At 34.3% G+C, this 12,911-nt stretch overlaps 1 long non-coding RNA gene across 2 annotated transcripts; it reads right to left on the minus strand.

The window, feature by feature from the left end:
- Positions 1 to 7,328: 7,328 nt before the first annotated feature.
- Positions 7,329 to 12,759, minus strand: LOC107812164 (uncharacterized). 2 transcript variants are annotated; one of them, XR_012700036.1, is made up of 2 exons: positions 8,364 to 12,759; positions 7,329 to 7,579 (listed from the first exon to the last, which is right to left on the minus strand). It is a non-coding gene; the product is annotated as an uncharacterized LOC107812164 (long non-coding RNA). The 2 variants fall into 2 exon arrangements; XR_001654082.2 differs by having other exon boundaries at positions 12,354 to 12,753.
- Positions 12,760 to 12,911: the final 152 nt, after the last annotated feature.

Raw genomic sequence — 12,911 nt, forward strand, 5'->3', positions numbered from 1 at the left:
GTATCCTCCTTTCAGTTGAACAATACAAGCAACATTGTCTTCATATAGTGTTGTTGGATTATCTTTTCTCATAAGAAAACCACACATTCTTGAATATGCTGAGTCATTGTTCTTAACTAAATACATTCCCGACTAGCTTCATGAATGTCTATTATCTCAGCATGATTTGAAGATGTGGCAGCTGTTGTTTATTTCATTGAACGCCATGATATAGTTGTACCTCCATATGTAAACAAATAGCCTGTTTGAGATCGGACTTTATGTGGATCAGACAAATAACCTGCGCTGGCATAGCCAATCATTTCTTACTTGAATTCCTTAGAATAAAACAATCTCATATCTATAGTTCCCCAAAGATATCTAAATATATGCTTAAAAACCATTCCAATTTCTTCTTGTTGGGGAGGAGCTGAATCCTGCTAATAAGCTTACTGCAAAAGCAATATCTGGTCGGGTATTGTTGGCAAGATATATCTGTGCCCCAATTGCACTAAGATATGGAGTTTCATCACCAACGAGCTCTTCATTATTTTCTTGAGGCCGAAATGAATATTTATTTATATCAAGCGATCTCACAACTATTGGGGTACTCAATGGATGCACATTATCCATGGAAATTCACTTTAAAACCTTTTTAGTGTATGTTGATTGATGGACAAAAATTTCATTTGGTACATGCTCAATTTGTAGGCCAAGACAAAAATTTTTCTTACCAAGATCTTTCACTTCAAATTCCTTCTTCAAACATTCTACAGCTTTTGGAAGCTCTTTAGAAGTGCCAATGATATTTAAGTTATCAACATACACAATTATGATGACAAATTCAGATCCAGACCTCTTAATAAAGACACAAGGGCAAATAGGATCATTTTTGTACCCTTCCTTTAGAAAATACTCGCTAAGGCGATTACCACATCCTCCCTGATTGCTTCAATCCGTATAAGGATATCTGAAGCTTTATTGAACAAGTTTCTCTTGAACTTTTATGTGCTTCAGGAACTTTAAATCCTTCAGGGAATTTCATAAAAATTTCATTGTCCAGTGAGCCATATAAGTAGGCCTTGACAACATCCATCAATCGCATATCAAGCTTTTCATGGACTGCCAGATTTATTAAATACCTGAAGGTAATTGCATCTACCACAGGAGAATATGTTTCTTATAATCAGTGCCAGGCCTTTGCGAAAACCCTTGTTCCACAAGTCATGCTTTATATCTTACGACTTCACCTTTCTCATTTCGTTTTCGCACAAAAATCCATTTGTACCCCACTGGCTTTACACCTTCAGGCATTCAGATTATTGTCTGAAAACTTTACGTTTTTCGAGTGAAGCCAATTCTGCTTAAATTACGTTTTTTCATTTTGGCCAATCATTTCTCTATCTACATTCATCGACAGATTTTGGCTCAAAATCCTTATCTTGTTGCATTATTTCAACTGCAACATTATATGCAAAATTGTTGTTAACAACAAAGTTATTTCGGTTCCACTTTTTTTCGTAGAGACATAACTTATTGAGATCTCTTTATTTTCATCATTTCCAGGTACTAGAACCTCCTGTAAGGTCTTATCAATTGCTATGTCTTTATACTCCTCTTGAGCAATTGCCTCCATATTATTATGATCAACTTGATCATTTGCGCCTTTCCTTTTTCGGGGATTCTTATTCTTGGAACCGATTGGTCTATCACGTTTAAGGCATGGCTTAGACTCATTTACATTATCATACTGTCCAGCTGGGACATCAACTCGAATTGGAGCATTTACAGCTGGAATATGCGATTTAGTAACCTGTGGAAGGTTAGTAAATGCATCTGGCAATTGATTTACAACATTCTGCATATAAATGATCTTTTGAACTTTTTGTTCACATTGATTTGTACGAGGATCCAAATGAGATAGAGATAATACGTTCCAATCTATCTCTTTTTTCAGCTATTTATTTTTCCCTCCTGATGTTGGAAAAACTGATTCATCAAAATGACAATCAGCAAATCTTGCTGTAAACAAATCTCCTGTCATAGGTTCCAGATATTTAATAATAGAAAGAGATTCATAACCAACATATACTCCCAAACTTCTTTGGGGACCCATCTTTGTGCGTTGTGGTGGAGCAATTGGAACATATACCGCACATCCAAAAATTCTTAGATGGGAAATATTTGGCTCCTGACCAAAAGCCAACTGTAATGGGGAGACTTTATGATAACTGGTGGGCCTTATGCACACAAATGTTGTTGCATGCAAAATAGCATGTCCCCACAATGAAAGGGAAAGTTTTTTCCTCATTAGCAATGGTCTAGCTATTAGTTGGAGACATTTAATCAATGATTCTGCTAGACCATTTTGAGTATGAATATGAGCAACCGGATGCTCAACTTTTATTCCAGTGGCCATACAATAATCTGTAAAGGCCTGAGATGTAAATTCACCAGCATTATCAAGACGAATTGTCTTAATTGCATAATCTGAAAATTATGCTCTTAACCTTATTATTTGGGCCAATAATCTCGCAAATGCCATATTACGAGTTGACAATAAGCACACATGTGACCATCTTGTAGATGCGTCTATCAAGATCATAAAATACTTGAATGGTCCACATGTAGTGTGTGTAGGCCCATATATATATCATCCTGTATACGTTCCAGAAATGCAGGGGATTCAATCCTAACTTTAATTGCTGATGGTTTAATAACCAATTTTCCTTGAGAACAAGCAGCACAAGAGAATTCCTTAAATGGAAGAATCTTCTTGTTCTTCAATGTGTGTCCATTTGAATTCTCTATTATTCTATGCAGCATGTTAGAATCGGGATGGCTCAACCGATCATGCCAAATTATAAAATCATTAGAAGTAGTAAACCTTTTGTTTACTATGGCATGTGATTCAACCATACCAATGTTTGTGTGGTACAACCTAGAAGAAAATGCGGGTAATTTTTCGTGCACATATTTTTACCTACTTTTATTGTAGTAATATAAATGTATTCTACCTTTCCTTCGTTTGATGTCTCAACATGATAGCCGTTTTGGCGAAAAACTTTGAAACTCAACAAGTTTCTTTGAGACTTACTACAATATGCATTATCAATAGTTAATATCGTTCCTCCAGGTAGTAATAAGGACGCTCTTCCAGAGCCCTCAATCAACTTTGTACTACTAGTTATTGTATTAACATAGGCCTTTTTCATAACCAAATAAGAGAAAAATTTCTTTTCTCTTAATATTGTGTGAGTTGTAGCACTATCCAAAAGACATAAATCTTCATTACTCATCTTGGATCCAATTGAAGATTGGAAAATTTTAATCTCTTCATAAAAAAAATACATCATGAGAAATACGGAAAAACTAACATCACCAATGACAACATAAGACAACTTAAGTACTACTTGAAAATAAAAACAACTTTAGACGAGACAAAAACACTAAAAATAAAATAACAACATCATTGCATTCCCTAGTAAAATGATAAAACTTTAGTTTTGATATCCAAAGAAATATACAACTTCCAAATGAGTAAGATCATTGAGGCCTTGAAAATCATCATCATTCAAAGCAAGATTTGCCTCGGCATTGTCATCATTTTTGTTTGAAGGCCCTGCCTCAAAATCATTTTTAAAGTTCAAGTGAGACTTCACTAGGGCATTAGCAGAAGATGCTCCAACATTATTTGCCTTTCTTTTGATGGAGTTTTGATAAAGCCTGACAAAATGCTCTGGTGCACGACATTTAATTTTTCAATGACCTTTAATGCCACAACGGTGACAATTACCGCTTTTGCCTCTTGAAGGATTGTTTTGAGAACCCATATTGTTCTCTCGTTTGCCATGACCATCACGATGACGACTATTATATCGTCTCTTACCATTTCCATGCCCACGTATATTCATATGGCCATGATTATTATTTTGTCTTTTTCCAGACTTATCACGTCTAATTGCCATATTCGCTTTAGGAAGCGGAGCTGACCCTGTGGGACGAGATTTATGATTTTTCAGCAAAAGGGTATTATGTTGCTCAGCCACCAGAAGGCATCAGATCAATTCAGAATACTTTTTAAAACCCCTTTCACGGTATTGCTGCTGTAATATCATATTTGAGGCATGAAAAATCATAAGAGTCTTTTCCAACAAATCCTCATCATTCATAACATCCCAACATAATTTCAATTGGGAAGTTATTCGAAATACAACAAAGTTATACTCACTTACGGTCTTAAAATCTTGCAACCATAAGTGCATCTACTCATATCGAGGCCTTGGCAATACCGTAGCCTTAAGGTGATCATACATTTTCTTCAGGCCAGTCCACAATTCAAGTGGATCTTTCACTGTCAAATATTCAACCTTCAAGCCTTCGTCCAAATGATGATGAAGGAAAATCATGGCCTTCGCTTTGTCTTGGCTTGATGCCTCATTACCCTGAGTAATAGTGTTACCAAGGCCTTTAGCAGCTAAGTGAATCTCAGCATCGAGAACCCATGATAGGTAATTCTTTCCAGAAATGTCAAGTGCCACAAACTCAAACTTTGACAAATTCAACATAGTGAAAATTATCAAAGATGATAAATAATTAGAAATCATTAGGATAATAGCATAAAGAATCTTAAAAATTGAGATAATATTAAATCTGTGATCTATATATACTAAAGTGATAATTCCATAGAAAAGAATGCTAATTGTTTCTTCAAATTATTAGTATATCTTTGATGTTAACTAGAACAAAAATGTCTTCTAACTTTAACACAATTTCAAATGTCGAACAACGTAAAATAAGTATTCTTCTCTCAATTAATTCTATTAACATGAAAATTAGCAACTGTCACATGACAATCATACAAATAACGTAAAATAAAGAAACATAGAATTCTTTATTTTTACACGTATCTAGAGATGTGAGAAATTATAAAACTGCATATTAAAGATACTAATCATGAAATCAAAATATACAACGAAGAAAACAAAATGAACAACTATACCTGAAGAACGAAAAAGCTCGACTTCGTGATGATAACGTATTAAGAAATGTAGCTCAAAGTAACAATATAAAACAAGAAGATAAGTAGAATAAGAGAATAAGAGATAACTTTCTTATTTTATCAAGTGTTCCAAGTGTGTTCCATCTCACATTTCATGCCTCTATTTATACTATTACATATGACGGTTACAAAATAATTGTCTTAAACATGACATTAACAATTGAAATCATGGGGGAAGATCATGGGGAGGGGTTATGGAGGAGTGGAAGTTACAATCACAATAGTGATGAGTAGTAAGAGGTTATTTACATCGTGGGTGAAAGTAGTGGGAGTAGTGGACATCCACATTTACTAAAGATTTTATAACAATTAGAATATTTTTACATTAAAATGCAATTAATAATTAAATACTTAAATAGAAGGATAAGGCTTAAGAGGGGATGTCGTGTGTTGATGGTACAATAATCTTTCTTATTTAGAGGTCGTTTGGTAGAGTGCATAACACAAAATAATGCTTGCATTAGTTTTGTGTATTAGTAATACCTTGTTTGGTATACTTTTTCAACATATGTATAACTAATACAAGCATTAGTTATACATCCTATTTGATATTATCCTGTGTATAGCTAATGCATAGCAAAACCATGGTATTAGTAATACCAAGGCTATCAATGCATGCATTAGTATGTCTAAAGACCAAATTGTCCTTAAAATTCCTTAAAACTAAAGAATATAGAGGGCATTTTTGTAAACAACTAATTTTTGTAAAAATTATGCAATGCATTTTAGTTTTTAATACACCACACCAAACAATATATAAAAAATAATCTCTGCTTAACTAATGCTTGCATTACTAACACATGCATTACTAATCCCTGCATTACTAATATACCATATTCAACATTATTCTTATACACCCTACCAAACGACCCCTTATAGTTCGGAATGCATGTTCTATTTCAATATGGTACTTGTCACGCTTGGTAGGGTATTTACCAATTTATAATCGAAGTTGTGATTTAATTTGCTTTAAAATTATAATCACCTGAATTATATGCACATTGTAAATGGCGCCAAATCGCAATTTATTTCCAATCACAAATATCACACTTGACAATATCGATAAGCTAATATATAGAACTTCTTACATCTGAATCGGGAAAAAAAAGTTGGCAAATCCAAGACTTTGTGAGGCCTTATAGGATCACAAAGAGAGGAAAAATCATAACTAGTCATTCATTGTAAACTTATATTAGCCGCTAGCCATAAATTATAATATACATTTTATAGCCCTAAATTTATTCTAATGGCTAGCCGCGGAAATTAGCAAATCAAACTGACGCGGAACACAAGGGGAAATGAGGGAACGGGAATTGAAAGGTAAAATATTGAGTTGACTCTTAATTTCTTCATAGAAAAACATTCATCATTTGATTCTTTTTGGCTTTTATGCTATTTAGATATTGATATTTTTACACATATTTGTGAGGAATATAAAAATAAAATTTTTGTCATAAATGTTGATTTCTATCATCTGATGGAAGGGGCAAAAAGGATAGGTGTCGTGTACACAATAATCACACATGTTTGGGTCATTACATTCTTTTTATACACATTATTATATCATTTAAATTCATAGTCTGAAAAAGATAATGCCAAGAAATTGATTTATGACTTTTTATATACGAGTCAAAGATGTGGCCATGCTATAAGTGATCGATGGATAATTAAAACTTCACAAAACCACTATAATTGAAAATATTTGTATGATCACCTATTCTCCGATTACCGAATTAAAACGATTAAATTACATCCAAATTATACACAATCACTATATATAAAAATATATATTTATATAACTACAGTCTTACTATACAAAAATTATACAACATATAATACTACTTATACAAAAAATATACAAATTTATATAACGAATCAAAAATCATACACATATATACACACATACACACATACATACATATATATATACATACATACATACATACATACATACATACATACATACATTCACACATACACACATACACACATACATACATACATACACACACATACATACATACATACATACATATATATATATATATATATATATATATATATATATATATATATATATATATATATATATATATATATATTGGGTGAGAATGAGAATACATGATACATTGTACATACATGGCGTGCACACATTACACATACTAAATGTGTATATAGTTTATATACACTATGTTTATGTCACGACCCAATTTTCCCTCCGTTGGGTTTCGTGATGGCACCTAGTCTTAAGGACTAGGTAAGCCTAATATTTACAGAAGAACAACAATAATAAATAACAACTTAAATTTTTTTTCTGGAATGAATCTTTTATACAATGAGCATATTCCCAAAACCCGATAGTGCAAGTCATAAGCTCTACAGAGTTAGCTACCACTTCTATATAAACTATTTGGAAAAGAGTGAAAACAGTTGAATACAAGTAAGAAGGTGACTCTGAAGCCTGCGAACGCAGCAACAGGTTTACCTTGAGTCTCCTCAGCAATGATACGCACAACTACTAACGATCCACACCTGGATCTGGACAACAAAAATGTGCAAAAAAGTAGCATGAGCACACCACAGCGGTGCCCAGTAAGTATCAAGACTAACCTCGGTAGAGAAGTGACGAGGAACAGTCAAGACACCTACTGGTCTAATAAACTGTACAAATATAAGCATAGGATCAACGGAAGATGATGTATACATATAAAGACTACACACTATGGCTAACAATACAACAATCACAGTAAGGGAAGAAAAACAACAAGTAACAGCGGAAATACCATAATAATGACATAGAAGAGCGAGCGAAATCACACCAAAACCTAAATCACAAATATAGTAAAGATAAGAAATAACTCAGAACCTACGACAGTGTTCACATCAAGTCTTAGCCAACGGACACCACGAAATACCAAACCTCGGACAACATACAGCTCACGGGTCCCAATACCTAAACCCTAACACTTGGCATTCGGTGCCCCTATCACAACTCATGGTCACGCTGATACTCACTTACTAACTAGAGCTACTCTCATATCTATGACAAGTAGACGAGGGTGTACATCTATACTCAGCAATGTCAGGAGAACTTCATATCCAATGAGAGTGTTCAACTACGTGTATGCTTGTACAAGTGCTTTAACATAGTTCATACCAGCTAATAAGCATAAGGAAAAGAACGGACAACACGTAAGATGTTTTCTCACAACTTCCACAAGATAAAACTCATACAGGTAAGCGCACCACAACACAATATCAAACAACAAGAATGCCCACAGGCTATCACAAATCATCATAATCAATCCCTGACATAGCGCACCTTGTCTCGCCGCATGCGCAACCCCCCCACATATATATATGCATATCCCGCCTTGTCACGCCGCATTTGCAATATGTCAATAGTAGCAATAGCACGACAGAAACCTCGTGCAACCCCATAACAATAACCGCATGGCAGAAACCTCGTGCATCACAATATCAACAACCGCACGGCAGAAACCTCGTGCACCACCACAACAAGTACCATAGCAACAATGACAATATATACAAGAACACGACAAGTAAATCAACTCGAGAACTTTCGATCACAAGGAGAGAGTAAAACTAGATCACAAGGAATAACCACAATAGAGAATACTAAGCGTAATAAGAACATCTCAACAAGGAAGAAAATAATGTGAAGCAACGATCCCACAATATGTAGTTCAACAACAAGGAAGCTAACACGAATCAAATAATTTCAAATAAGGAAATGTCAACTAAATATAGGATACCTAAACTTCTTTCAAGGTTGGGCAAATTACGAAGAATATACAACAATTTCAATTAAGGATGAGCAGCGGGAAGATAATCATAACCTCGGTTAAGACTAAATAATTACAGGAGAGATAATAATGGTTTCCAATAAAGATAAGCAGTTATGAAAGATAGCATGACAATAGAAGAGGTAAAAATCTTCAATTAAGCAAAATAAGAGTCAAATAGGCAATAAGAATGAATTATAAAACAGTTAATTCCAATTAATGCATGTATAGGTGAAACTAGCAAATGGAAGCTAAATCATATCAAGAACAACTTCATACTCAGTGAATACAGGGACCTAAGAACTCTAAAAGGCCAACTTTTCACAAATAAGTTCGAACATGCACTCGTCATCTCGCGTACACGGACTACAATCAAAATAGAAGACTCAAATCCTAAAGGGAAGCCCCCCCACATGAGGTTAGTCATGATACTTACCTCAATCCGGCCAATTCAATATAATTTAGCTTTTCCTTTACCAATTCATCAATGCTCGGCTCAATTTAGCCAAAAACAACTTGAATACATCAAACATGCAAGAGAAAACAATTTCAATTAACAAAACTATGATTTTTATACAATTTGCAAAAAGTCAACAAAAGTCAACTCCCTGAGCCCGCACCTTGGAACCCGACAAAATTTACAAACACTGAATACCCATTCCGATACGAGTTCACCCATACGAAAATTATTTAATTCCGACACCATTTGGTCCCCCAAATCATCATTTTACATTTTTGAAAGATTTTACAAATTTTCCCCAAATTTTCCTTTAGATTCTCATGAATTTGATGTTAAATCTAAGATATAATCACAAAATATAGTTGGAAATTGATTAGAGACATTTAACCAATGATTTGGAGAAGTTTGGGTTTTTGGAAAATCGCATATGGAGGTTTAGGGTTTGAGAAAATTAAAAAATGGGTGAAAATCCCGTCAAAAATCTCACTTAATAAACCTCAGATGTCGCATTTACGAACCCTCACAATTGCGAACAAGGCAGGGCTGGCAAAAGTCGCAGTTGTGATAAAAAGTTTGCATTTGTGAACAGGTCATTCAATTGCGATGAAAAAGTTCGCATTTGCGACAACACCATAAACCAACAATTTTTTCCGACACGAAAATGAACATAACTTCCTCATACAATGTAAAAATTCGATGATTCTTTTTTCTATGACTCCGTAATTTCGATACGGATCTAATGGTTCAATAAAAATTGAATTTGGATCTCATTTTCTCAATATGGTATCATTTTTGCTTGAAGAATTGACGATGAAGCATCCAAAAACAAGCGCAACATAGCCTAAACCTATTCAAAACTCACCCAAGCCCTCGGGGCTCCAAACCAAATATGCACGCAAGTCTAAAAACATCATACAGACTTGATCGTATGATAAAATCATCAAAATAATATCAAAAACTATGAATTTAACCTCAAAACTTATGATTTTCTAACTTTTCAACCGAACGTCCAAATCACGTCAAATCAATTCCGATTCTCACCAAATTTCACAAATAGGACTTAAATATCATAACAAACTTGTACCAAACTCCGGAACCAAAATACGGGCCCGATACCAACGAGTTCAAACATTAATTCATTTCTTTATTTCCTTTAAAAACCAGCACAACAATTTTCTTCAAAAATTATTTTCTAAGACTAGGGACCTCGGAATTCAATTCCGGGCATATGCTCAAGTCCCATATTTTTTTGCGGACCTTCGGGATCGTTGAAACACAGATCCGGGTCCGTTTACTAAAAATATTGACCAAAGTCAACTAAAAACCAAATTTTAACTCTAGAATTACTATATTTTTCATATTTTCACATAAATGCTTTTCGGTTTCATGCCCGGACTGTGCACACAAGTCGATACATATAATATGAAGCTATTAGTGACCTCAAACTACCGAACCGGACATAATTGCTCAACACGACCAGTTGGGTCGTTACTGTCACACCTCCTTTTTTACCACCCGAAGGGGATATAAGGGAGTTTTTCCAATTAAAGTGACATTATTCGAAATGAGATTATTTTATTTAATTTTATAGAGTTGCCATTTGGGATATTTATTATGGTGTCCCAAGTCACCGACTTATTTTTAAAATCCAAAATCAAGGAATTTTCGACTTTATTTTAAAAGTCTGCGAACCAGAAATTCTAGATAAAGAATTCTGTTAACCCGGGAGAAGGTATTAGGCATTCCCGGGTTCCGTGGTTCGAGCACAATCGCTTAAATTATTAAAATTGGTCTAATTATCTGATTAATACATGTTTTAAGAACCGCCTTTTTAAAACATTTTTAGCTGTATAAACCTATTGTACATTTTTAGCTGTATAACCGCCTTTTAATTATTTTAAAAACCGCTTTTAAGATTTATGGAATTATTTCTTGAACATGTTACGATTGTCGTACACTTGTTTATTTTGGAACAAGCCGTGAACCACGCTACATGAAATACACCCGCGATTCACGACATGTTTATTTTATTAATATTTGAAGTTGTTATGATCGGGTTACATGAAATGCACCCCCGACTTTGGGAATTAGGTATCATGACTATGCCACGGGAACCGTACCCATAGCCACGATAATCTATTATAAAACGCGCCTAAGGCAAGCTACGGATGTTCAAGGGTGTTTTCTATACTAAGTTAATATTAATGTGAGGGCTATAGCTTATGGATTTATTTGTGAATGACACTCAAATTATTTCATAAGATTGTACTCAACTAAAGCAAAATAAGATGCTCATATTTAAAACTAATTTGAAGTTCAATATAAGGCTACTAATTATATATATGCTTGGGGTAGTTTGGATTAAATTCATTTCTTTTAAAGTCTAAATTTGTGTAAACTTCAAATTCATCTGACCCTTAATTCTGCTTTGTTTCTAACAAATTTAAAAAAACAATCTGCTTAAGATTGACTGCTGATGATATTTTACAAAATGGAGGTTTTCTTTTGATTCTTCAATAAAGGTTAGAACAAAGAATATTAAGCAAATAAAAAATAAAAATCAAACTAAACACAAAGCAAATCGATAGGCGATTGAATATAGGACGCAAAATGACCCATTCTGCATTAAAAACGTCTTTGGCATCCTAGTTCCCACTTCCAACTAGGATTGGAAAAATCATAAACTACAAATTAACAATAAAATTCCATTCTGCAACATCAAATTTCTGCAAAGGGAACGTCATATTTGTACGAGCAGATAAAATGCTTAACAATCGGATTGGCAGCGATTAACCTTACACCTATACCCCTCCAAAAGAAGTTTAAGTAAGAAATGAAAAGATCAAAAGGTTCAAAGGAACATCCTCGAATCTATGAATGTTAAAACAGAATAAGAAACTAGTAATTCAAAATGCTAAAGCATTGATAGAAAAACAGAAATTTAGAGCCAAACGAGATTAATTCCAATAACTTCACAACTAACATGCATCTTCCATTAGAGACACATTTCCTATTCAATTGACAATCCAGAATTTAAGAGAAGTACCTGCTAGGCGAAAAATAATGAGGACGAAGCTCAGTAACGGTTCCAGCAAACAGCAAAGTCAGAGAGAATCGAACGGCAAATTCAAGTCCAGAACAACTTTCAGAGACCCAAAAATAGAGGAAATCAAGATTTGAAATCAGTTCTTCAAATCTCCATTGAAAATTCTAATTTTTTCTTCCTATTTTTAGCTTTTGATTTTGTGGATCTGGTTTTTCTTTTTGTTGGTATTTTGCAGCTGCTATTATCCTGGGTGTATGTGAAAGTGAAGAGGGAGAAGAGGGGGTGGGTCGTTTCTGATTGTTCTCTATGAGAGGGGAGGAGTCCATTTTTGTCTATGTTGAAGAGGGCAGAGAGCAACATTGTTTCTCTCTATCAGGAAAGGGGAAGGTTTACGATTTTCAGCCTTAGCCTTTTTTATGTTAACGGGGAAAGGTATTGTTTTATTGAAGAGGGAATTGGGCTGGCCAGGCGTGGGAAATTGGGTAAAAGAATCACATTTGGGCCATTGCATTTGCTCTTTGGGGTGACCCAATATAAAAAAACCCAGCCTATTCTTTT

Source organism: Nicotiana tabacum, chromosome 16 (assembly GCF_000715075.1).
Source record: "Nicotiana tabacum cultivar K326 chromosome 16, ASM71507v2, whole genome shotgun sequence".
NCBI lineage: Eukaryota > Viridiplantae > Streptophyta > Magnoliopsida > Solanales > Solanaceae > Nicotiana > Nicotiana tabacum.